Genomic DNA, 27,715 nt, shown 5'->3' with positions numbered 1-27,715 from the left:
GCTTTTGAACATAAGATGATCGCAGCCAGGTATTCTCATACATGTGCATTATTTTGGTCAGACATGCTTTACCACCTTGTATCACAGCAACTTCTATGGGTTTATACCCAGGATGATGGCCTTGAAGGATTAAGAACAGTTTCCTATGTGCTCGCACCATAAGCAGAATGTGGGAGAGCAAAGCATACGATAATGACATGCTACTGGTAGGCCATGAATATTAAGAGATTTCTGCAACATGACAAAAATAGCCTATGGTGGCACCATGGCCTCAAGTCAGCTATGCAAGTCTTGTGCCAAAACACATATGCAAGCTCAGAAATCTTTTACCACTTCCTAAACGAGATTAATTTTTATCCCGATACAAAGTTTCACAATGCCATATTTCCAGCAAATTACAAAGTAATTACTTGCACAGAATTCAAACGTGCATGTAGTTAGATGCACAGTTTCAAGACGCGTTTCAGTGCATACCAGCAGGACACACGGTCAGTCCCATGTTCTACAGCTCCCTTCTCTGTTTCTGCACTCCGTGGATCCATGGAAGTATGACAATTACATTCCTGGCTCAGGCATGAAAGATCTTGGATCTATTATTGGCTGAGCCTGAAGTGTTCACCAAGAGGTAAATATTAGGCTAAAGCAAAAGCAGATACTGAATCCAACATAGGATTCAGCTTACTAGGCAAGTATTGTAATGGCACTATAGTAAGGTGACTTTAGGCGAGGATCTTAAGCAGAATTTTAACATGAAGAGCAATTTGTCCATGAAAGAAACAGTCACTATTTGCAAAATTGCTTAAAGAAAGCTGTCACAGATGGTGTTCGCCCTCACCATAGTGGGCATTCATACTGATTGAGGTTAACTATCAACAGTATCTCAATTTGTTGTTTTAATAAATATTAAGTCCATTTAGCTTCTAAGTACTAAGTACAAACCCTCCAGAAATACATAGCAAGCTCCTCAGCCAGTCAGCTTGCTTTAAATATTTGTAAAACTCTGACCAGTAAGGGTAACAAGTACAGCACTCAAATTAATAAGTAAAATAGCAATAATAAAAAAACCTACCTAGTTTCATATTTCCAGGACTGCATGAACTGCATGATTCCCAAATGCCAAATGGAAAGAAGAATTAAAACTGGACCCACAAAATCCCCAGTGAAGAGCTGGCTGAAACCCAAACAGTTATGAATTTTACGGCCTGAGGTTTATTCACCCAGTTACGCTTTCAAGTTTTGACACACGAGCAGCAGATCTCAAGATATGAGCCAGAAATTTTGGCATTGCTGTGGCAGTTTGTCCTCTCTCCCCAGTTGCTCAAGTTCTGCTTGTCTTCATACAGACTGGAGAGAGCGGCTCTTTCTCCCCTGTGCTCCTGAAAAGACAAGCATGCAAAATATTAAACAGCTACAGGTTCCATAAGAAAAGCAAATGTTCAGCCAGCTCTTCAGGTGGTGGGTTTTTTTTTCGCTTTAAAGCCTTGCTTGTAGGATGAAACTGATGAGAATGTCTGATGATTATTTTAAAAAAGCAAAGAAAATCTGTCTGATAGATTAAGCTTTAGCTGTGTTCCTATTTATGTAACAAAACAGAGAGGCAAACTGCTGTTAATATGCTGCAGAGGCATAGAAATTTCTGCTAATCTATTATCAGGGGACAAGCTGCTATTCTGGCACAGTGAGGGCTCACATCAAACTACCAGTCTGGCAACCCTTTTTGCTCAAATCCCTCACATCCCCACATCCCCCGTTCTTCTCTTCCTAAGACAGGCACTCGTCACCGTTAGCACTCCCAAACATTTGACACACCAGAGAAGCCACATGTCCTATTTCCATTTTTTCCTTCTCAAGTGTGGAGCTGCAGCACAAGATGTTTCCTTCACAATCAGTGCATGGGGCATGGTTTTATTATGGTGGGAGATGGAGGTAGGGAGAAGCTGCTCCCTGCCTGCTGGAGGAGAGGCGGCACGGCAGAGCTATATACACTTGGCAGGAGCCGGTGCTTACTGCTGGATTTACCTTGACAGAGCTTTTCAACTTCCCGTGTCCGGTCTCGCTATGCCTATGACCATTCCACTGCCTACCTTGTTTTGTCCTATTCAAGCAGGCAACACCAACTAAGGTTCACAGCCCTGACTCAACACTCAATAGGGAAAAAGGCAATGCCCAGCAATTTTTTGCCCATGTATTAATACCACAGCATGCCCCTCTGTACAGAAGCAGCAGTGTTCTTTCATCGGGGAAACCAAATCAAACTAAAGAACGAATCCTCCTTTTGAAAACATCATGTTAAAAGAGTATCCTTAACATAAGTTCATATGGTGCTGACGTTCTGGGTCACAACATTTTCACTGCAAGCTAAGCACCTTTAGAGAACACAGTTTTACTGTGATTCACAAATCTCCAGTCTGGATCACAACAACTGGCCAGGAAAGAGGAATTATTCCCTCCCCTATTACACTTAGGCTGCCCCACACTGGGGACACTGAGCCTATTACTTAGGCTCCAAATCTGGTTTACCAGACACGGTGAAATCCACCTCAATGTCTGTCACATCACAACATGCTCCCTGCATTGCACCTTCTCCAGAGTGAGAGATAGCAGCTAGCAGAAAGATTTAGATGCTTACAACATCACCTAGTCACATCTTAGAGATGCAAAGGAGCTGGGTGAGAATCCACCTGGGGTTCTTTGACAGAGCCATAGGTGAGAAAGTCTTCAGAAGTACTGCCCTGCTCTGTCAGAAGCCAAAAAAGGCCATGACAAGAAAAGGAGAAGCCGTGGGACCATTAGCATCAGCCTTATCTCAAGGAGTGAAATGGAGCCCCTTGTCCAGACACAGGTTGCCCTCTTTGCATTTTTCTACCTTCAAAGCCACGCTTTATAGGCATGTTCCCTACATGTATAGTAACAATGTGATTTAATTAGCTGCTTAATTAGCAGCTGTGTGAAGCACACTAAGGGAAGTGATTGTCAGGTCTTCTGCTGCGACTCTGTGGCTGTTGAATGCACAACAGCCTGGGAACAGAGAGAAATCCATGTTCTCCTACAAAAGCTTGAGCACATCAGTAGGTTTTTCCCAGCATTGTTTGCAATTGACATGCCACGTGGAGGTGGTGCCATTTGTTAAGCATATCATATCCATAAACCTGAAGGAGGCTGAAAGGGCTAAAACATCTCAGTTAACATAAGACAGATTCTGGGAGACCGCTGCAGTGCGCATCCCCTACCCAAGTGACTTCGTGTTCTCAGTGAAGGCAGCGAGCAGTGGGGTTGCCACACAACTGCTTAGCTTGGTAAACCCTCACAGCGTTTCCAGTTGTGTGCTCTGCGTTGTTCCATTTACCTGGGTTGCCCCTGCTGCTCCATTTTGTGCATTTGTACATTTCAGGTGCTGCTCCACTTTAGCAACACGGTGCCGTGGGACTACTTGAAAAGAAGAGACGGCCACCAACTTCAAAACAAGTGCTGCTTCACCCTTCTCCTGGGAAGACAGGAATGGTTTTCCTCCCTTCCGTTCTCCTCCCTTCCTTCCCACTGAGCCTTCTGCTAAACACAATTACATGCAGCATTTGACAACAGAGCTGATAAATTATGCGCTGCTTCAAGTGAAAATGTGAAAGATAATAGGGATGAATATCAATGCGTTCACAGATGACACAAACCCATTTCATCACTTTCAAGGCTTTTTGGTTGTGCTCAGGGATGACTGGCATGAGCTAGGTCCTCAGTGCACTGTCTTAAAACATCTCTAGAGAGGAAAAAAAAAAAACATACTATGCCTAAAAGGTGGCCGACAAAAAAAAAAAAAAGCAACAAAAACTTCCAAACTCCAAAGGGACACATTTTAGGGACACAAAAATCTTGTAGCTGAGAAGCTTAAGTTGAAAAATTTCCAGTTTCACTGGAAATTGTGTCTCGCTTTCAGATAACTACAATTTATTCCCATCTGACTAAGACGTGCTGCTGGAAATACTTTCTTATGACTTTTCTATAATAATTATAGGTGAACAGATCTGCAACAAGAGGAGTCCTATTGTCAGCTTCCATTAAACACAGAAGTCAGTCATCTAAGAGCTGTGACAGACTGCTGCCTCTTGTAGACACCATCATTTCTGAAGGAAATAGCAATTTGGGCAATCCATAGTCCTTAGTTAAAAATTCTAATGCCCCTCTATTGTCATCCTCCTACTGTATTAAACCAGTAATTTTCGCAGAAGTCCCTCCAGTGTAAAAGAAAAAAAAAAAAAAGACAAATCTCAATTTATCTATGGATGCTGCTAATGGAAAACTTCAGAGAGCCCACGTTAGCACAGACAATGCTCTGAGATCAAGCCTCTGAATTCAAACCGAGGGACGCAGAGGGTCTCAGTGCTGCTTTGAGCTTGGCTGAGAGTTTCACACATTTCTTTCTGTGTTTCTGTGTGAAGAGCTCTGGCCAGTACTCTGCAGGATCCCACAGATGTGCTGTGCAACTCTTAGCTATTGTGCTAACCTTTGAAATTTGAGGCCATCGAAGAGCAGCTTTCAGCTGCTAGCACTAGATACCTCCTACATCTCTATGAAAAGCAACAACAACCTGCCTGAGGCACAATTAACAGCCCATTACACTGCTGCTTTTTAGCATAGCCTCTGTGTGCAGCCCAGCAGAACACACAGCCAGGACTGCTTTTTGAAGGGTAACCAAGCCAGGGAGGTGCCAGTGGGATGCTGCCTTCAGAAAAAGGCTACATGGTTGGAGGAAACGCAGACATCTCCGAATGGTACAAATTTCTACCTCAATTTTTTCCCCCATGTCTGAAGGTCCTGAGGTTCAAGTAGCTTTCAGGTTGTTCTAGTGCAATGCAAGGGGAACACGCACCCTGCAGGTGAAAAAGACAGACACGGAGAGAGAACCACAGTCACCCATCGCTCCTGCATGCACACTCCTCTCAGGGCCTCTCCTGCCCTCTCCACGCAGACATTGCTGCCGTGGTTTTAAATCCCTCTCCAGGCTTCCCAGTCTCCTGGTGTACTTCCAGACCTCCCCATTTCTTTGGAGCCCAATGTGAAATCTGGTGCTTCTTGCTCCCACCCCTCCCCAGCTCCTGAACAAGAAGCTGCTCTGCACTAATGGTCATCCAGAGGTAGGAAAGCAACTGCAACAGCAAGGACGTTGTGCAGATTTACATATTTTAAGTAGGACGCCGGTATAGGTGGGCTTTGGGCCGTGGAAACACTTCTGGACTAGCCCCTGTGGCTTGCAATCACTCCTGACTGTTCACAGGGGTTGCCTGCACAACCTGAGCAGCTGCGGCACAGAATGCTTTTAACTGTGAGATGTGGGGTCAAAAGCAACAACTATCACAAGTGCTTGATTTCACAGATGTAGCCAAGCCTGTTGTGCTGCCAGATTTTCTTTTCCATTTGGGCTTACCTGGCGCACTCCCCTCAGCAGGTAGGTAGTTTGCACCAACTTACTGTTCAGTAGAAACATGGAGCTGTGGTGTGAGACCTGGGCTGGCCTCTCCTCACAGGCAAGGGCTGGAATTGATGCAGGTAAAACCTCAAGAACAACCATAGAAAATATGAAAGCAATGCCTATAAGCTGTTCTTCAGGGCCCCACCTTCCAGATAAGCAGAGCCGAAGCCACACAGGCAGGCCGCTGCTCAGCACGGCAGTGATTTCTGCCATCAAGTTTATGGTGACAAAATCACTACATTGCAGTGAAACTGGGGGACAGACAGGGATTCTCTGCACCTTGTTAGAGAGCTCACAGAAAACGGAGCTGAAGCAAGAGCCAAGCCAAGCGATTCCCTTCTCTGTGACTCATGACAACCAAATATTTTAAGGTCAGGAAAAGACAATCTTTTGCTGCCTAGAGGCAACTGGTTACTTTCTATTAATGTGTCATTTTGTATTTTTGTATTTCCTATGCAAACAGGAATCAGTCAGGAGAAAATTTCAGGCATCTTGAAGAAAAAATGGAAGCACTGAAAAAAATATACCTCTACTAGCTATATGCTGAACTATTTACATCTTTAAGAATGAAAAATGTTATTTGTATCATTTATTTACCACATAGAAAATACCACAAAGTATATTTATAGCATGAATTCTTTAGTTTTGAATAAGTGACAAATAGTATTAGAGACGGATCTGAGCTGCATAATAAGGCGTTAAAGTGCACTTTTTGCCTATTGACATCTCTTTTTAGGGGCAGAAATTAAAATGTTGAAAATAGAAAGCATCAATACCCTTGAAGGTTATATCCAATGGGCTCAGTAGCAGCATGCAAATAGAGAATTAATACCATAATGTAGATTAAAAACCCTCACATTTCTAGAGGAAAAAAAAAAAAAGCTTAGAAAGCAGATATGATGAGTGTGTTTTTTCATTACAACTTAACACAGCACAGTATTAAGGATCAACAGTAATGCTGGATATAAATTGATGACTGCTGGTAGGTTATATCTGTACTTCCATATATCAAGGGTAATTGCCAATATGATAAGTGCTGAAATAAAGACGCTGTTGAAATGCTTCTGGGATTTAAGTGAAGCAGTAACACCACCATTTTAAACCTTACTTCAAAAACTTTCACCATCTATTTCTGAGGAAAAAATACCTGAACATAAGTTCGATATAAATCCTTCCTCAAATTTCCAGCTTTGCTTTATTGAACTGGAGGAGGGAGGAGGAGGAGGAAGGGACATTTTCTGGAAGCTTCTGCATATCTCACATGCAATTATTAAGGAGTGGAAGGCACCTGCGTGTTCTTAAATACCACATGCAGTAAGGGCTTGTTTAATGCAAGTGGTAAATTATGAGCTATACTAACTAGCTGACACTCCCTAGGCATAAAGACATTCAGTGATCCACACTGACAAGTGTCTTCTAGCCAGTGCAGGGGCTAGCAGCACAAACCGTGTTACCAGAAAGCCCGTCCCGAGGAGAGCTGCAGCTTGGCTGTGCAGATCAAGGTACCTGCCTGCATCTCGGTGGTCATATCCTAGGGCTGCTGAAATCAGGACAAGCTCACAGCACTCGTCATTACACCAAATCACACAGCCTGGTTGTGGCATTGCAGATTTTTCTGTAGGCATTTTTTTTCCTTCTGTATCGTTCACAAGGTCTCTGTACTATATATAGCAACTCACTACACGTTAAGGATTATTTACCCCTTGCTCAGTAAACACGCTGCACAATATACTATCAATATTTGTCTGATAAGATGTCAAATGGAAACGACTGGGAAACTACATGACAAGAATCCATCCCCTCTGTTGTTTTGCACTAGTATTTGCCATTGCAAATCAGTCAATGCTGAATTAACCACCAAGGGTTAAAAAAACAAAACCCACCAATAAGCCACATGCCTCTCAAACATCTTAACACACACGTATTTCCCAGAGCCTACACACAGCCAATTACCCAATTCAACTTGCTAGCCCACTGTAGCATGTTTTAATGCCCTTTTAACATTTTACTATCGCTGGCAGTACATGCTTCTAAAGCAAGTGACCCCAGAGCTGGCTATGGACAAAACACCAAGTAGTAAAGAATATTTTGGGCTTTTACAAGTCAAGTAATGTAGTCAGGCAGAGAGATGGTGATAGTACTTCAACAAGGAAGATCAGAACACAATTATGCATTGCCAGAAACGTATTCAGTAATGATCCATCATGCTGTCTCTGGCTGCTTTACATGCAGAAAGATCATCTGCTTTAATCTTCCGAGTCTCCAGATCCACACAGAGCATCATATATTATGCAAAAAGCTACTCTGGGTGGCAGCATTGAGTTCACCATTGCAGCAGGCTCTATTGTGGTTCTGATTTTTTTTCCTTCCAAGTCTATACTAGGTATCCCTTTCAGAAAAAGGCTTTAGAAGTCTCTGCCTCAAAGAAGAGGTTCTTGCTAGTCATTGTTTCTCCTCGTATTGCGCAGCCTGTGCCCACACAGAGCTCCTCGCACCCCCACGCTCACGTAACACCTCTGTCCATCACTGCCTTTCTGCCGTGCTGCAGAGCCACCGAGATCCTTCAGTGCAGGAAAGCAACCAGCATGATGCAGACTTTTTCCTTCCCTCCTGGAAGGATGGTTTAATAAATTCACCCTGGAGGGCACTTGATTTTTTTTTAAATGAATCTCTACTGGACACAGGGCGTGTACGGAAGGGGAAAACAGGGTCCTCCCTCCAGCATAATTCAGGGTCTTTTCACCATGAACAAAATGCATTTTCTGCAAGCAAGTATTCTTGAAAATACTCTATGCGCTAAAAGGAGGGGCTGCAGAGAGGGGGAGGAGAGTCTCGGGCTCATTACAGGCTTCTCCCTCATCCAAAATCCTGTAGCTGCTGCTGCAGGTCGGGGAACAGATGCCTGTCTGCTCCCAGCAGACTCGGAGACAGATCCTTACGTGGAGTAACAGACATGGTTCCCTGGGAGCGAAAGACATCACATCACGCTACACCTGGCGAGGAGTTGGCCTAAATCCTTGCTACTTTTTCTTCTAAGCCACATAAATTTGACATATGTCTAAAAGAGAACTGCTTGCAAGAGCAGAGTGCAGCTTCATTTACTTCCAGAGAGCTGCCCCAGATTTTCCAGGAGAGGAGAGGAATCAGAGCCCAGCTCCTCACTGACCTGAGCCATTTTGGCTTTGAACTCCCCCACATGTGCAAATGAACCAACCTGCCTTTGCACCCACACGGGATAAGTGGAAGTGACATGCCAAGGGCCAAAGCAGCACGGAGCTGGGCTCAGCGCCACACAAGCTGAAATGCAGCCTCTGCCAGGCTTCCTACCTGCCTCCTGCAGCAAGGACAGCTTGACTCAGGAGCAGCTTTTTTTTTTTTTTTTTTTTAGCAGGGAGCTAAAGGCTCCTGAGAGACTGTTTATAGAAAGTGCTTTTGAATGTATGCCTCAGCATAGATACCTCCCATTTAAAACTGAAGATGGACCTTTTATCAAAAAATGTGACAGGCTATCTTAAGGGTAACTGTCACAGGTATAGCTATAAAAAGAGGAAAAAACCTCTTCTTTATTGTTTCAGTTTTCTTGTAATTTTACCAAGCATTTAGAGGGTGAGATAATGTCAGATACATCAGTCTTTGGCATTTTTAGGTATGTATCACCTTGGAATCTAAGTGTTCAGGCGATATGTGATAACACCCTGAAATACTTCCATCACCAAGCGCTCTCTCTCATCTTTCTTTTATTTCATCTCAAATGAGTTCAAGCAACTCCTGATTTTGCATTTATCTAAATCTGAGGTACAGGAAAAAAGTAGGCTCCTTTAATTTAGCAATTGATAAGAACGTTAAAGTATAGTTCAAACCCTGAAGTCAGGATGAGCGCTGAATTAGGAACAAAGGAATAAAAGCTCACCATTTTTGGGGCATAAGTATTTCAAATGATTATTTCACTGTTACTTCTTTTGTGTATCTTCTATTAATCAAAGAGAGCATTTGGAAGTCCTTATAAGGAAGGATAAACCCACCTGCACACAAGGATCAAACGTGAGTGTAAGATCACTACCAGAAAGGTTATTGCACACTCACATGAGGAGCCATCTACCTCCTCCAAAAAAGGAACAATTAACAGGCCTCCTGGAACAAATCCACCCCCACGGTGCCCTAACACAGCAAAATCCCAGCAATGCTGATGGATGAGACCCCGTAATAGAAGGTTAAGTTAGGTTAAAAGGTTAAGTTAGGTTAGAAGGTTATAGACCTGAAAACTCTGCCCACAGGATGCAACACAGCCAGAGAGGTGGTTGCTTGTGTTTTAGCAGAGACGGATGGATCTCTGATTCTGCAAAGACAACTGTCCTTCAAAAGGAGATCAGAGGTTGTCCAGCTAGTCTCTTTCGGGTGAACGCATGCAAATTCCTCCAACTGAGCAGAAGCAACGTGGAGGCTCAGTTGGATATATCACTTGAAATTTGGTGATCTGCTACTACAACAGCATGGCTGCCAGTCGGCTCAGAGCATGGGTCAAGCTTGCTCACATCAAATAAAAATCAAATCTCTTAAAGCAGAAAAGAAACAAATAGTCCAGATATGAACATGCCTTTGAAATCTGCAGTGTCTGAGTTTTAGAGCTTAACTTGGTCTAACAACATGTAAATAAAGTTTGGCACATTTGGTTTGGATCCAAACCATCCCAGAGTACACAGTTTTTGAGCAGGATTTTGAAACTGAAATCTCCTTTAACAACCGATGAGCTAGATAACATACACAGGTAATCATCAAGGCAGGGACTTGGCCAGGTGACTACCGCGGGTCCTTTCCAGACTTTTATTGTAACATTTCCTTTTGTTGAATTATACATATTCCATTTCTTTGACTATTTACTGCTGTTTCTGCACAATTTGCCTGCTTTTATCCTCCTCTTGTGTGTTTGGCAAAATGGTTGCCCTGCTGAAAGCATACAAGAAGGCATGTATTTGTGATGCAGAGCCCATCTTTATTTGAAAAGAAGCCCCTAGCCAAAGAAGTGCTGGTCTCCTAGCAAGTTTTAGCCTCAGCTACTTATTTCCACCTCTTGCCTTAAGCACGTAGCCTTGGTTTGCCTGCAGGGCAAAGGCTTCAGTAACCTCTGAGGAGTACTCTGGGTGAGGAAGTCAGAAATAACTTGTTTCTTCAGTCTCCAGTTCAAGAACACTGCTGTTTCTTTCCTTCCTTTTCCCAGAGACCACATCTGCTGATGGGCTGAGATGGTCCCTACCTGCTGGGCAGGGCACTTAGCAGCATTACACCTGCCTAACAGGGTATGGGAAAACCTAAGATCGTAGTTATAGACCTGATCTTCATATAGATATATAAAAAATATATATCACTTAACAACACGTCTGCACAGAGGCGGCAGTACTGTTTTAGTTTTCAAAGAAAGTGAAAATCCCACAAAGCAATTTTAATTTGCTCCTCAAGATCTCTGAGAGCTCTCCCCTCATGTGGCCCCAGTGTCACAGGAGAGCTGCAGAGCACTGGCTGAGCCAGGGAGTGTGGATGGGGAGTCGGAGAGCTTTGGTCCCAAACAATTGATGCAGATTATTTTTGACTATTAAACTTAGTACCAATGTACAACAGCAAAAGCAAAGTTCATTTTAGTTCAATTATGAGTGTAGCATGAAACAGAAGTACATTTGTAAGCACTGTACAAATGGGAAAGTAGAGATGCTCAAGTGGGTATGGCTGGTCTCTCCCTACATAAATGATACATTGTAAGATCCAAGTTCCAAAGAAAAAGAGGCAATTCTTATAAAAGATGTTGGAAGACACTAAACTGGAAACCTAGTCCATCTCAAAATTGCAAGTGGTTCTCCCAAGGAGACCAAACAAAACATCAAGAAGAGTATAACAAGCATAATGCTCATAAGAGCAGAAAGCCATGCTATCAGTGAGTGAAATGCCATATTTCTTATAGTGCAAAGTTACAAAGCAGTTATGTTGTGGCTGCTGAAGCACTGGCTGGTGTGAGCACCTTTTCCCCCCAGAAGAGGAGATCCCTATTTTTGTTCTCTCTGACAGTGGAGAACTGGGGTTTCCCATCGCTGTTTGCCTGTGGCTGACCCCATCCTTTGCTGGCCTGACGGTCATGGGGCAAAAACCCTACTGTGGACAGAGGGCTACTTCAGTAACATGCATACTTGTGTATGTAGCTTAGTGTAGACCATTTTGTTTGGCTTCGGAAAATGAAGAAAGAAGGGATTAAAAGCCACAAGCGTAGTGATGAAGAACTTAATTTCCCCTCAGCCTCGCTGTATTCACTCAAGGCCCGGGCTAGCACGCTGCCACACTTGGCCACTTCTCAGCGCAGGGTGCACTGCATATACAGCACAGATGTTTCTTAGATGTTTCATTGGTAGCTAACAGGGAAATTACTTCCATCATGATATGCAAGAATTGCAAGGTGAATGCTACTAAAAACACTGGTTAACATGAAGCACATGATGCTGTGTCCCGTATTGTAGGAAATGAGAAGTAGGTGATACATGCCTGAAGCCTGATATTGACTGTACTAGTGTGTACATTTATGATTTAATGGAGGCAGCTCTCCTTTAGGGCAGGCAGGATCGTAACGAGCCTAGGCAATACCAGGAGATTAGTAACCTTTGCATCTGCCCAGGCAGCAACCCAGCTCACAGGTACTGTGAAAAACAAAACAAGCAAAAAAACCCAACCAGAAAGTTCTCTCAAGTTAAGTAAACAAAAGACTAGAACCATTATTTTTCTGGTATTTACCTAGCTAAACTGCAAGTGTACTATTTTACACACTATCTGGTGCACCAGTTGGAAGTTGCTCTCCTTTAGGAAAAGGAGTCAAGTATCTTCTGTGCCTACCACTATTTGTTCTGACGGGGTCAGATGTTAAAACACTCGTGCTGGAGCACTGGCTGCTTGAAGTACATTCATTATGGATACCATCTTGCCAATGGCTCATGCTCAATAAAGGTCAGTTGACCTTCCTGAGAATACTTCAAGCAGCAGAGGTAGCAAAGAGAAACAAACCCACACAAATTCACAATTCCGTTACTAGAGTCATTTGTCAGGAGATACAATACCATTTGCTGGGAGGAAACACTTCCCCTGCAAAGCCTCTCAGAGTCAAAGCTCTAAGAAGCCACCTCTCTGGTGGAGGAGGATTGTTCATAAAGCATGACTACCAGGCAAGGATTGCGTAGGGATGGAAGGATGTACATAGGAAATCTGCCTCCTACCTGGAGGGGAACAAGAACCTGAGGAGAATGACTCCATGAAGTTAGCTCTGGTGGCACAGGAGAGGGGTGCAGTTTGTGCAGCATTCTGGAGACAAAGCCAACTTCTCTGCCTACGGCTGTCCAGAGCCTGCCAAGATCAGTGCAAAGACTCCATTGACTGTGGGAGGCTGTAACCCATGGATCCATATGAGCGTTGCACTTCAAGAGATGTGTCACGTAATGTTTTAATGCAATATAAACAGTAAAATTAGAAGCACCAGGAGTAGGTTAAATCGCCTTTTTGAAAGAGTTGTGTTCATGCAACTGCAGTTTCCCATACCTCAAAGATTCAGCTGCTGCTCAGGTGCACTCCTAGTCTCTGCATACTGATGGGAATTTACATCTCTCAGCACAGCAGTTGGATACCTTGCTAAAGTGCCCAGTTTTAAAGAGAGAGCTCACTACCTGCTGAAATCAATGTGCCTCTAGCATAAGCAGATTTATTTTTGTAAAAGAACAGCTTTGCTTTTTCTGTGGAGACTCACATGCAGAAAGGCTCAACCACATTATGAATGGGGAAGATAAATGTACAGCTGTGGGACCACATCTGGATACATACACCTCAACATGTATCCAGATGTATATCAACATGTAACAGGAGGGAGGAAAACACACAAACTGCCTAGAAACCTGCCCTGAACTAACTAGTGTATTCTCTCCAGGATTAGAGATTGCATGTGCAAACCTACCTGGGCAATGACACGAAGTATCTAGCAAATAATCAGAAACATTTACTCATTACCAATTTGACATCCAGCAGGCAAGTTCTTATCTGAGATCTCTCTTGATCATCTCCACCACTTTTCTAGCTTTTCTGGTGAAAAAGCTAAATTAGCTCAACCACAGTTTGGTCACTGAAGGATGACAGAGACCCAAACTGTCATGGCAGGCAAACATGCATTGGAACAACAGCAGCAGCAGCAGCAAAAGGTCACAATAATTGATATTGCTATTATTGGCATAGCAAGTTGAGCAGTCTGTCAACACTGCATCAAAACGTGTTCTTTGCAGGGCATTCAGTATTAAACCCTCACTATGTTTTCCTTTTCCTATGTATTCTGATAGCAACTCCATGGTTTCAATTAGCAGTCAACAGCCACTTGATTTGGGAGGGCAAAGCCTTAAAAACCTCCTCCTCGTTTTGCCTTATCCATTGGGACCAGGTCTCCCTCTGTTCCAAACAGCAGAGCACAACGGAGCATTTGTAAATGCACTCTATCTTTTGTAAATAAATCTGACAGCATTAGAGATAAATCCACAGTCCCTTGAGGGCGAGATCAGCGCACAGTTGCATGCTTGTATGAGTGTACACCTACCATTAGTCTGAAAAATCGGAACCTACTGACATAATGGGTAGTTGTAATCAAGGCAGAATAAAGCTTTCTACCCAGTTCCTAAATTTTTCTGTCACTGTTAATCATCTCTGTTTGGAACAATGTTTCTTGTTTACTAGCAAACAACTGCCTGTAGACAGGCTAAATATTTCTCTATCAACACTACAGTACGCTCAGACCAGGACTCAAACCTGAGCTGCCAGTGAGAAGGATGCTCTTTTCCCCTTCTCTCTCTCCCACAAGTTTGATATGCTTTCTGTAAAGCCCTCTTTCCCTGACATAAATCAGCAGACCTGATCTAAGGACCCTTGCTGAAGGGGTCTTCTCCCCTTTCCTTTATTCAGGCTTGAATTAACGAGCAGCTCCCCCTGCACTGAGCGAGCACGATTAATCAGCATCACCAGAGGTTGCCAGCACCCGCTTGGGACACTGCCAAGGTCACAGCCCTGCAGCACATCCTGACGGGGAGATGGAAAGGCACGGGGTGCTGTGCTGGTGAGAGGCAGCGGTCTGAGATCCTGCAGGTGTCATGCTGAAGGTATCCATCTTCCTGCCTTCACTGAGCTGCTCTGATAAACAGCACACCTCGGAGAGAGCTGGAGGAGGACAGAGGAAGACTGAAGCTGAAGCGGAGTACAGTTGATGTTATAATGGCTCTCTAGCAGCTGCCTTTGGAGGTTAATTACCTTTCTAAAGAGTAACGATTCATCTTTTCCCCCATATCATAATATCCTGCAATGCTAATTCTCATTTTGAAGACAGGAAAACTAATGACAGAGAAAAGGTTTAATATATATAACTCAAAAGAAGGAATAGATTTGCCATAACTGTGTACTAGACTCCATCAATAAAACCTCATACCAAAAGATCACAGCTCAGACTATTCCCAGAACATAAATATTTCCTAGGATACACCATCATTAGCAAAACCCATCAAGCTTTTGTTTCAATAAACAGCATCTGCCATGAGCATCTTCTCTGAACTAGACAGTATTAAACAAAGTTTGCTTTCCCATTTATTAAAAGGGGCAGATTTCTGGGCTACCGTCTCAGGAGTTTTCCTGAAACCTTTAAAAAATACAAAGAGGCCCAGCTCATTTGGCTTTCCATCTTAAATATTCCACAGGTGTTCTGTCCTGAGAGCTCTAACATTCTGGGCCTGCTGAATACCACAGCAAAAAAATCAAGCACCTTTATTTATTCCTGAATGCTTCCACTTCACCAACCAGCCCCACAGCTACCTTCCTGTCTTAGCACCAGAAAACAACTCTATTTATTGCTGTTAAAGGCAGTAAGTGAATGGAGAAAAACCAGCTGTGAAGGGGGACAGCCACGCAGGCTTTGGTGGCAGAGTCAGTCAAGGGTAGGAGCAACACAGCCCATCTCCATCATTGCTTAACAGACAGAGTAACAACCTGTCCCTGCCAGACCCACAGGCTCTTAATGGAATCTGCCTCCAAGAAAAGGAAAAGAAAAAATAATAAAAAAAGGCACCTAGAAAAGCACCTAGAAATTCTCCCTTTCTGGATGAGGCACAGAATTCAGCCAAGAGCAAGTAGCTAACCCAAAGCTACTCTTGGCAGAGGCTGAACCAGTGCCCCAAATGCACCATTTCTTTCTCTCATGAGCTATTCCATGGGTTACTTAGTTTGGTTTACTGGCTAAAATCAGAGTAAACTCTTCTGCTTGACCTCACCCAGACTGTTTTTTTTTTTTTTTTTTTTTTTTTTTTTTTTTAAAATACCTGCTGAAACATAACACACCTGATGACACAAGGTTTGCCCAAGTTACGTACAGTCAAAAGAGCATCAGGTTTTCCCCAACCTTGTGGTTTTTTTTTTGGGTGGATTTGTTCTGTCCTCACCCGGTGCCTGAATGTACCGGCAGCCTGACACCATCCCCAGGCCCGCGCTGCTTGTGTGCTGCTCAGCTCCACAGCTACAGGGCACTGGCGCATTTGTGCTTTTTAAGAGGCAGCTGAAAGGCAAAGTCAACCTTAGAGCACCTTTGAAATACTATTTTCTACTGACTCTAGCCAGGCTGAAATAGCCACAGCAATACCAAGAGCAGACTGCTTTATCTTTTCAGACGCTGGAGTGGCAGGAGTAAAACGTCCTCTAACTCATGCTGAAAATGATAGAAAAAAATCAATGTTAAAAAAAAAAAAAGACAGGCCCAGTACAAGAAAGACATTTTCAAACTCTCCCGTGGCACTAGCTTCCAGAAAGCAAGAGGCAGTGTGTGGTGGGTAATGCCCTGCCAACTGAAAAATGTTCTGTCAAATATCCCCATTAGAATTTTATTTTAAATTAAAGTAAACATGATGTACGTCAAGGGGCTGGAAAGAGTTGGTGTCATAGCCAAGCACTTCCCTGGATTTTCATAACAAGCAGGTTGAGGCCAGACCCGTACTCCTGAGACAACTGTGAGAATTGAGACAAAAAAAACTAAGCTGAACATTTCAGCAGTATCTATCGATTTTCTCTGCCTCAGGACCTGCTGATTGGTGCCAGAAGGATGCCAGTAGTACAAGCCGATGGTGCTGCTATCCTGGCAGCCTCCCACAGGCCCCTCTGACCTGTACTTCTGCATGCCTGGACCTGGGTGACCTGATCAGGACAGACAGAGCCAACAGCACACCAAACAAAACCCAAACTCTGTCTTTTCCAGTAACTAAGAAAGGTGAAGCAGAGCTTATGTTTCTTTGCAAGATGTTTTTCTCCTCAGCTTTCTTCCCTCAGCTTTAGGTACCTGTGTTTTAGCACGGCAGCAAGGCTTGCCTCAGCTCCTACTTTCGTTGCACTGCAGAGTGGCCTGACCTCCTCCCAGACCCAACAGTCAGCGGGTCTGGGCCCTGTACAGCTCCGTGGTGTAATTCTTGGAGACCTCTCCAGCATTAACTCTTTCCAGTTTTGCACACACTATTACAAGTCAGAGCTTTCATCTGGCTTTGCAAGTGGACCAGCATGAAGCAGCTCCTTGAATATTTTAACTCAAAAAGATACTAAGCTCGGGTTAAACGCACTGCTGCAGATAAAGCCAGTAATACCTTCCTATCTTGATTTCTCCTTCCTCTCATTTCATTCCTCTTGTACAGCTGCTGCAGGGATACCGACTGCAGTTGGCAGTGTAACCTTACTTATGATGTGCTTGGGAACAGATGTTTTCCTTTGCATCTACCCCTCCTCTCCTACCTGCCTTTGGAGCAGAATAATGAGATACGCCGCAGCTCCTGGTCAGAGCATGGTTATTAAACAGCTAGGGAAAATGATGCTGGCGTGGCAAACTGTGTATCGCTGAATTACTATGAAACACGTTGATGAGAAAATAGATCTGCTTTGAAGGGGAAAAATGGCCTGGTTTCAGTCAAGAGCTCTTTCCTGTTAACCAGCCCAGCCCGTCAGCATGGTATTAGATAGTGTACACAGCAATTTGTGGGCCGCACAGAGGGCGGCACTTTGTGCCTAGAAGCCGTCACATCCCTCCTCTGGTGGACTGAAGCCAGAATCTACCTAAGGACCACGCACACGAAGAATTTATGAGCTGTGATTATTAGGGATTGTTTGTTCTTATTTCCCGCTCCTATTTAGAGCGATACAGCAAAATAACACAGACATGAAGTTTTCCTGCAGTTTCCCCTGTGCCGAATGCTGATTAAAACCCCGCAGCTCACAGGGAGAAAGTTGTGCTGGATCCTTCCTGTACGCCCGCTCTTGACAGGCAGAGCATTGCTTTCCAGAGACACCGGGTAATTGCTTTGCTCTGAAGTTATTTTGCATGCCATGGAAAACGACTGCATCAAAGGGAGGGAAAGGCTGGCTGGCACAAGCACCTAGGTATCCAGCCAGAACGCACAAGCTTTGGGGAAATCTCTCCTACCTCCATCTCTGCTATCACAGCAAATCAATCACCTGTCGCAGCACCTTTTAGGCAACTTTATAAGGTTCTGTAATATAGGCGATTTCATTTCCTTAGGTGAAGGGTCTCCCACTAGAAGCTGCCTTAGCAGAACCTCCAGGATGCTCCTTGACGGAAGCAAGCAGGGAACAGGGGGCTCTTGGCTCCTCACTGAAATCACCCAGCCGGGACACTCGAGAGGCCCGTAAGCAGAAAAACGCAGCCCTTCCTGTTCCCAGCACGCTAGCTGCGGGATTACTGCCAGGGAAAGCTGCTCCATGATGACACAGCACACAGGAGCACAGGTCTTTGCTAACCCTCACCCACTGAAGATGGATGGCCTCAGCCCCAGCTCCTCACACCCTCTGGCCCAGGACTGCACACGGAGGCTGCCCACAGCTTCTGTGTCCCCAGGAGCAGGCAGGAGGGCAGGAAGGGACGCTTGAAGAGCCAGCTTTAAATGCAAGTGAAGCAAGCAACCTCACTGGAAGATTTTATCCCCACTCCCAGTCCTGTGACACTGAGACTCAGCACAAAGAAGGGTGCATTTGCAGGACGCAGACCCTGTTAAGATGCCTGTCTCTCCCCCCCACCTACTGCGATCTTTGTCACTGTGTTTTCCACGTGCCTCCTAACTCCGTGCACCTCCCCAGCACCCTGCAAGGGAAGGCCAGCTCTGAAAACAACAACTGACTTGTTAAATGCCACACAGGCACATGCATTACAGAGAGGCTTTAAGCCACAAGCCCATCCTTCCTTTCTGCATTTAAAACACGAGCTGAATAGGAGTAAGTCTGGCTGTATCCTAGACAACAGCTTCAGTGGACTAAGGCTGCAGGCAGGAAAAGGCAAGGGGAGAGGAAGAATAACTCAGACCTGTACCTGACATTAATTTGGGTCATCTCTCCTTGGCCTAAATCCTTATCCAGTGCCTAATCAGTCTGGGAGCATTTCTTTATTGGGTCTTATAGCAGGTTTTCATGCAAGCTGCCAAGAACACCAGGCTGCGTGTCTCGGTTAAGGAGATTATCAATAAATACAAGTGCCTCGTTCTGCTCTTTCAGACAAAAAAAAAAAAAAGAAAAAGAAGAAAAGTTGGTACTTCTCTGTGGCAAGTCAGAAGCAAAAGGGAGAACTCTAGGGAACCTGCTTTGGCAGGGGGGTTGAACACGGTGATCTCTTGAGGTCCTTTCTAACCCCTACAATCCTGTGAACCTCCGAAACTAATTCCAAACGAAACCCTAAAACTCACTCTTAATTACTCAAAGAACATAAACCACCCTTTTTCCTTACCCCCACATCAAACCTCAGGCCACAAGGCTGCTTTTGGATGTTTCTTTTTGTTTCCCTACCATAGACTGCAGTTACGGTCTCCAAATATTCGGTGCATCTATGAAATTGAAACTGGAGCCTTTCTAAAGAAAATCCACTTTTATGATTTCTTTAGATAAGCATGAAATTTAAGAAAAATTTTAAGATATAAAATAGAATCAAAGGAACAGAATCACTGCTTTGGAGTATTCATTGTAAGAGAGGAACTCAGAGATCCAAAGGCAGAATGACTTCTTAAATACAAACTTCAATTTAAAATATCCTCATTCCACACTCCTACATCCCTAAATCCCTTGTCTGAAACCATGCTCACTTCATACACACAAAAAAAAGCAATGCCACTGTTTCCTAACAAGGCTGCATTTAAAAGCATCTGTGCAATTAACAAAAACAATATAAGCCTGTCATGCTTTTTGCAGATTGATTCACTACCTTCTCCCAGAACGAAGAGTAGGCCTTAGGTGACACAGCAAAGAACATCTAGGAAATATCCTAAATGTTAGTCCTTGACGGCAGTAAAAGACTCTCTGATTTTGCTTCACTGTTCACTTAGACACCTCTTTTTAATACAAAAATGTTATCAAGGACTTCTGCTAAGGCAGAAATACATTTTCATGCCAACAAACAACAAGCCTTGTAACGTGTGGTGGAGTTAGCAGCATCAGAAACATGCAACCAGACACTGATGTCACCATTTTCTAGGCACAATTAAATAGCAGAGAAGACCATAGGTCATTTAAGAACAAGAAAGGCTTCTGATTTGTAATATCATTCAGTTTCTGTGAATTCTGCAGTCGGGGAAAAGGGGATTATCTGTGGCGTGCATCTCAGCTGCAAAAGGACCACCTGGCTCCACAAGTGTTGCTGAACTCTCAGGAGAGATGTGAGTTGTTTCTTGTGGTGCAGTACTGAGAGCGTCTGTACATTTTACAGCCACCTAGCGTTTGGGAACCAGTGCGTTTTCTAAGAGAGGAGTTAAATGTCCCTCCTCCCATCACCTATTTGAAGGGTAAATTGATTTCCAGTTGGATTCCTAACTACAATCGAAAGCTTCACTGAGGCTGCACAAACATCATGTTCATTTTAAGGTGATTACTGGAGAATCCGGCAAACGAAGGAAGTCCTCAGGTCACTGTATTCCTCTTCAGAAGTACTTGTGAAGAAAAAAAAACACCCTAAGATACAGAACTAACAAGCCAACATTACTCTTCATTTGGAAGGAAGAACTGAGAAAGATCCCGAAGTACTCCACAGACCAGCTCATTCTAGCTGGTGTGGCAGAGGAGCTAAGGGTCACCAGGGTCATTTTACAGATGCACAGTGTAACAGCAAGTGGGCGGACAGAAGCCTCCATAAAGAAAAAGTGGCAGGAACAAAAGGCAACTTTTCATCTCTTTCTATAACCATTAAAGCAACCACACTCTTCCTCTCCCTTGGTTATTTTAGGTGACGGGCTATAACTTTTTCCAGATACATATTTCATCATTTAACATTGAATATTCACTTATGCCCGTCTTATTTATTTTTTTTCAGTAATTGGGTGCTGGTTGACTTTTATTCTGTTTTCTAAAAACATACCAGTTAAGGAGGCTCTAGCCTTTACTTTTTTCCCACATACCTTAATCTAGATTCAGCGTGTTTGGAGTTTAGATAAGTGTTACTACTCCTTTAATAATCAGCAATTTATTACTGCATTATGTGTGGCCTAAAAATTCATGCTAAGAGCTGCCACTAACCTAGAGTTAAGCAGAAGGTGTATTATTGGATTACAAAGTAGATGCAACGGATAGCTGTAACAGAAAGGAAACAATCTCAACTTTCTTTTCAAATTCAATTATTATTATTTCGAGGAGCGAGGGAGGCAGGAGGCCTTTAGGCATCGGGCCACTTGAAGCTGCCAAACAGAAGAAATGCTAACAGATTTACTGAAACACATTCAGACAGGAGGAAGGGAAAAAAGAAAGCAGCACTCAGGATGGCCTGAGCAGGGAAATAGCCCCCCTGTTCTCCTAAGCAGCCATTCCAGCCCAGGTAAAAATAAATCCACACCACATCTGAAAAGATTTAATTTGGGCAGCCCCGTGCTCTGCCATTGTCAGTGTGAGGATCAGTGTTCCTGGTAGCTCACTGGCCTCTTCCCACCTGGAAGGAAGGAATGATCACTCTGGGGTGTTATTTGCTTTTTTTTTTTTCCTGTGCTGTTTTTCTATAGGAAGGGCACTTCCAGGCTTACCAACACAACTGTTGTTGACTCTACTCTCCTGGCTGAGGATGCAATACCACGTCACTCCAGCATCTGCCAGCAGCCCGACTCGCTAGCAGCGAGGCAGCATTCAGAGCACCCTGCTGTGACAGGGCAGTTTGTGCTGCGCCTAAAAACCTTAATGCCGTAATGAAGCAGGAGACAGGAAAATACTTGGTCCTACTGCTCAGTTAGGGAAAAAAACAGTTTTTAGCTCAGTGTCTGGACCTGCATTCAACATTTGTCCATCCCTACCTGTAGGTGCCAGGTACTTATTAAACTTAGCCCAAATTCTATGTCATTTTAAACTGAACAACCATCTTCAGTCATCAGCTGCCCCTGATGAACTGTGCGCAAATTCAGACGTGGTTTGTAAGTGGCAGTTTTGTGACAGCAGTTCCTCTCTCAACTTTCTTTTTGACTGCTCACCTGACAAGCTCCACTTAGCTAAGGGATAGGGAAATAAGGCAACGTTTTCATACAAGTACATTCATCTGTCATTTAAAAGTCCTGCCACGTGGACAGACTTGTAGTTTAGCACCAGCACTAAAGTTGAATTACACCTCGTGCAGCTCCAGGCAAACTTGAATAGTCAGCCTTGCTTAGAGAGGATGGGAAAGACAAAGCCCCTGTTGCACTAGCCAAGGTCCAGGCACAACTGCAGAAGTTTGTGGAACCCCCTCAACCTTTCCAGGCAAGAAGCGCCTCACTGCCTGGTGAGTGTCCCCTCCCTGGGACTGCAGGGGTGCCAGCGTGCTCCGAGATAGGAGGCTGAGCAATAAATTGTACACAACGCAGGTGTGCCATTTGCACAGCAACTCCCTGGTTGTAATCTTGCATCAACTGATGGTTTGCAACACAGCAATAATTCCCTGAGTTATACCAAGATATTGAAGAGGAGAACTCTGCTCCAAAAATCTCCCCTCTTGCTTCCCTGCGAGAGCTGACAGAAAGCACCAAGGTGTCATTGCTTGTGATGGCACTTCTAGAAGATTTAAAATTGGATATAACTCCTGCAGCAGAGGGGAAACTGGATTTGTCTGAAGAATACTGAGCACGCGACCCCATGTGCCGTTTTCCTTTCTAATTTCTAGGAACATAAGAGAAACAAAGCAAAGAAAGAAAAAAGAAAATCCCTAGCCATCATCAGTGTATTATCCGGTACGAAGGCAAAACGAAGCACAGATTATCCAGGAGCGTGAACAAAATGCCCCAGAGAGGGACAAAACCCAGCTGCCTGTTGTATCCTCCTAGGCATGACTTCGCCGTAGACCAGCTCGGTGCCGACGCATCCTCTGCGGACTATCAATCAGCAGCTCCACTCCCACCTCCGCCAGGATCGGCCGCTCTCTGCGGTATCTGTCATCCCCAGCAATGAATGAGAAGAAGCCTCAAGAAAAATCACTTGGGGGCATGGATGCTCAGGATGTAATGGACCTGACAGCAAGCAGCTGCACAAGCTGGAGCCATATATTTTAGTAGCACGTAAAACATTGGCATATCATCTGGGATTCCTCATGAGGCACTTTACCAGCCAGCATTTCATTGAGCAAGAGAAAGGGGCAAAAATAATAACAATTTAAGAAAAACAACAGCCAGAAGAAGTCTAGAAAGATATGAGCCTAGAATGAAATCCACTGCACAGACTTTAAAATGCCTCTAAAATATTGCCCAGCATTGTCACTTTTCTTCCTGCTCGGTAGCTTAACATCATTCTTCACCTGCAGCAGCTAGTGAGCATGCTCAGAGTGCTTCATGAAGGATAGGAACGCTTCTGCTGTGACCCGGTGGGGTCTAGGAAGACACCCGGAGTTTTCTAACCTACTTCTTTGCAGGAGCAGGAATTGCACAGCACTGTCTGAGAGTCAGGGGGAGCCTGGGGGACTGCTGGTGCCCACCAGAACCCTGGCAGGGCGTATCTCTGTCTCAGCTCAGCTTTATATATTTATTATTTTTTGCAAAGATAAAAGGAACAGTGATGGGAAAAGCATGGGGAATAAAAAGAGAGAAAGGAGAAGGGGGGTTGAAGAAACTAATCTCGCTTGTGCTTACACACACTCCTGAGTCTGCAATGAAGGGGAGGAGGAAGGTGAGAATGGTAAAGTAGATGAGAGAAAATATGTTCAGAAGTAATGCTCTTGAAATTTGTTCCCTTCAGGCTATTTGGTGATGCTTAAGAACAGAGAGAACGTGTATACAAACCAGGAACTGTAACTCAGAATTAAAGTGCTCTGTCATAGAGCAGGACGTTCAGCAGCGATTAACCAGGCAGAAGCCGATCCTGAGGCAAATGGTCTGTCCACAGCCCACCTGGGGCAGGGTAAGGTTTGAAGGGAGAAAACTGCTGGATTTTTCAGATTCACAGCAGCTTTGATTCCTCCAGATGCCTTGCCTTGCACACTCACCCAGGGGTTCAGAGTAAGCAAGGAGTGAACGTGCCTGGTACTAGAAGGGTAGGTATTCACAGTGACTTTGCAGAGCTATAAATGACTGGGAAAAAAAAAAACACAGAAGAAAACCACAAGTTAATTGTAAAATGATTTCTTTTTTTTTAAGTAACCAGGACTCACAGCAATTATGGAATTACGTTTTCCCAAGTGATAAGTCATCCAGCTATAGCCTTGAAGGAGGTGGACACTAACATCTCACAACCTACGAAGCTGGGCAGCTAATGTCTCTGACACACAGTAGCTGAATAGCACAAATGCAGGCCTAATCCAAAGGCACAGATATTGCTGGGAGTCTTTCCATGGTTTCTACTGATTTGGGAACAGACTTCTGATTAACATAAGCTCCCAATCCTGCAATTATACGTTGGCAGAGGTCTGTCTCTACAGAGCCAATGCCAATCCTGCTGCAGTGCTCCTGGGTAGTATTTCAGGACAATTCTGAGTGGGAGTTTATGACTGAGACAGACCTTTATCGTGACCAGCAGATTAGTAAAGATTTTGTGAGGAAGCAAAAGGGATCCATGTCTCAGGCCCCCTTGCCTGTCCATCGACAGGACGCTGTGTTGCTCCGTCAGGGTGCTGGCAACAAGTTCAGAATGGAATTCTCCATTTCATTAAGCATCCAGTACCCTTACAACTGGCAACAAAATTGGAAGTTTCCTTTAATTTAAGCCTGTTCTGTGATTAATGCCCCCACTCACTACCCGTGATGCTTACTTCAATTGGCAGTGCACACAGCAGCATTCCAGAGCAGGAGATTCTCAAGTACTTTTCCCCTTCCTCATCTTCCTCACGGTCACTACTATTGAACTGAATTAGAGCTGAGAAAGGCGCACATCCATTTCAAAGCATCTTGTCTTGAGAGCGACTTATGCTTTGGAAAGAAGCCTTGAGTCAAGAAATGCTCAAAGATCATCCAGAGAGAAAGTAACGTGTCCTAAAGAAAGCTCTGTGGAGACAAAGCCTTAGTCCTAGAGTTCTTAAAAACTGAGTTTTTATACTTTTTTTTTTTTGCATACGTACATCTCTGTAGATGCATGGAATAATGCTTGTGGCATTACTCCTAATTGCCAAATCTGCAACGCTGAGGATAGGAGAGCATTTCCTCCATCCTTCTTTGCTCCCCCCATACAGAGCTTCTTTTGAGGCCTCAGACGTGCCACTCCAGATGAGACTTAGTTCTGCACCAGGCCCTTGCCATAAGCTTTCCACTGGTATTAAGACCTGAACTGCCCAGAACTGAGCTGTTGTGAGTCAGCGTTCCTCACTCGCCACTTTTCATTGATATGCAGCTAATTAACGCTATAAATGTGCAACTTACAATTGACTAACAGGTAACACCAGTTATTATCTCTCAGGCCTCTTTTAGACATGATTTCTAGACCACCAGTAGAAGCGATACAATCGTTAGGACTCTGCTTGAAAGTCATCCCTCCAAAAAGCTTCCCTACATTTTGGGATCTTTCCCATCCATTTCTGGCCACGCTTCTCTTTTGATCTGAAGCACTGGCACCAACTGTCGGAAGATAATTCTCCTCTACAAACACAGACGCTGGCTACTTCAGCAGCTTTCCTTTGAGAGATGCTCATTCTGTCTGTGCCTTTTAGCCAGGCTGACATTCCCAAACCGCCTTTAGACTTGTTTTCATTTGCTTAATTACAAGACTTGCCTCCATTTATAGCATGGCTTTAGGAGAACACAGAGCCAGAGGAAAAAAAAACAAAGTGGACCGCAGCTGTGAAAGCTCTCCCATTGACCACCAGTAAGTCTTACCCCTCCATTGCATCTCCCTGGCAGTCACTTATCCCTCCTGCTCCTTTAGTCCCCTGTATGGCGAACCTGGCAGCAACACCGCCAATTAGTGGAGATTACCACAGCACTTTTTCCTCATAGGATTCAGGGAAGGACAGAGAAAAAAAAAAAGGGAAGAAAACATATATCAGCCAAGGGTTAGCAGCCAGCCTGCACTTTCTTTTTCATATCTACTGTGCACCATAAATAGCTATCTGTACTTATGTTCTGCTGCTCAGCAACAACTTACAGCTTTCATCTGTCTTGCAGCACGGCTAAGTGTCACTTAGTGCCTCCGTCCCATTCTCCAAATGAGACATCCAAATCCCCATTTTAAAAGCTCGGATCACCCTTCTCCCTTGTCTTGACAACCATCTCGTTGCCCCCGCACCCTGCGCATTGTGAATACACCTATCTGCCTTCTTTTCACAGCTCTTAAGACAAGTCCTTGACAAATTAATCAGTGCCTTGTCCTTTCTGCACAAGTGACTGTCAACAAAGCAGATGGTGCTGTCCCTTACAATGTTTTGTGTCTTACATCTCTCTTGGAGTCCGTGTCCTCCAGTTTCCTGACAGGGGCTGCTGCATGGCTAATTTTTCTTTTTTTTTTTTTTTCCTTTTCTTTTTAAATACTCAAGATAACAGACAGTTGCCACAGGACATTCCTCACCTGGTCACAAAGACAACTGTACACCAGTTGAAAGAAGCATGTGAATGAAAAGAAATGCATCAAGAACTCGGTCCTCCTGCAAAAGCCCAAGGACAACTAACAGTCTCTTGGCACAGGGAAATTGTCAGATTATAAACAACTCTGGGAAACAGGATTCACAGAAACTAGCATATGCCTATGACCCCCCCACTCAGGCAGGCGTGAGTTGTACCATGAGGAAACTGCCACCCTTCACTGAAATGGCCTTCAGTTTTCTAACTAAGCCTCTGAAACCTGGAGGTCATAAAGCTTAACCACCCAAAGTGCCTCACAGCTACTAGGAATTTGCCAGCTCACCAGGAAGCCCAGACCTCACTGCCTGCTGCATTCCCAAACAAAAGGAGAATGGACTAGCGAGCCCCAAACCCCCCACCAGCTAACTTTCCCTTCCCCAAAGTACTGCTTGTTCTAATGCACCCTGAACTCTGGTTTCCAGGGGTTTACCTTTGAAATTGGAGTAAGTTATTGACACATACATTGAGAAGAATCACTCAAGTTGAAAACAACAAACATCAACCATGTATCCCAACTACCACTCTCTCCCCCTGAAATTATTTGCCCTTTCATAATAGACAGTTGCATTTCAATGGGAGCTGTTGGAAAAAGAAATCAAGAAACCCCTCGAAGTAGAACACCTACTCTAAACCCACACATCTATCCTTCAGAGCCCCGCAGAGGGGCCTCAGCTGAACAACACTTCATTGAGACCACCCACCCTACATCAGACAAGGCCAGCTTACTGCACTGGTATCAGACATCAGAGCCATCAAAAGAACCGTGTAGGAAAGACTCATTACTAATGCTCATGGCTTAGACTGATGAATCAATATCTACGATACAATCAGCGTCATCCATGAATGAGATTTCTGCTGTGGCATGCATCAACAAGAAGCTGTAAAATGGCACTATGAACTCAGCGTGTCACCGAACACCTACAGCACATTGCTGAGTGGGCGAGGAAGAATGGAATAGGCTTCAGTATTTCTTCCATGTGACCTTGAATGCAAGAGGAAATATCCTTTGGGTAAAGCATACATTCCTCTGATATGATGATTTTGCTACAGCATTGCTGCTTATATAGAAAGGGTTTCAGCCATCTTTCCCCACCCTGGGGGAAAGCATTTCTATGCCTCAAGGTCCTGAAGGACACTGACATACCCATGCAGGGCGAACTGAGACCCACGTGCTGATGCAATGACTGCGGTGCTCTGGCTC

At 44.3% G+C, this 27,715-nt stretch overlaps 1 long non-coding RNA gene across 1 annotated transcript in view; it reads right to left on the bottom strand.

Moving 5' to 3' along the window:
• Window positions 1-1,297: 1,297 nt before the first annotated feature.
• Window positions 1,298-27,715, bottom strand: part of LOC121073297 — a 300,964-nt gene continuing 274,546 nt past the window's right edge. The window contains exon 9 of the long non-coding RNA XR_005821600.1: window positions 1,298-1,376. This is a non-coding gene — a long non-coding RNA (uncharacterized LOC121073297). The remainder of the gene's footprint in view (window positions 1,377-27,715) is intronic.

This window comes from Cygnus olor, chromosome 7, assembly GCF_009769625.2.
Source record: "Cygnus olor isolate bCygOlo1 chromosome 7, bCygOlo1.pri.v2, whole genome shotgun sequence".
NCBI lineage: Eukaryota > Metazoa > Chordata > Aves > Anseriformes > Anatidae > Cygnus > Cygnus olor.
Note: the sequence above shows the minus strand (reverse complement) of the source record. Positions and strands in the feature narration are given on the sequence as shown.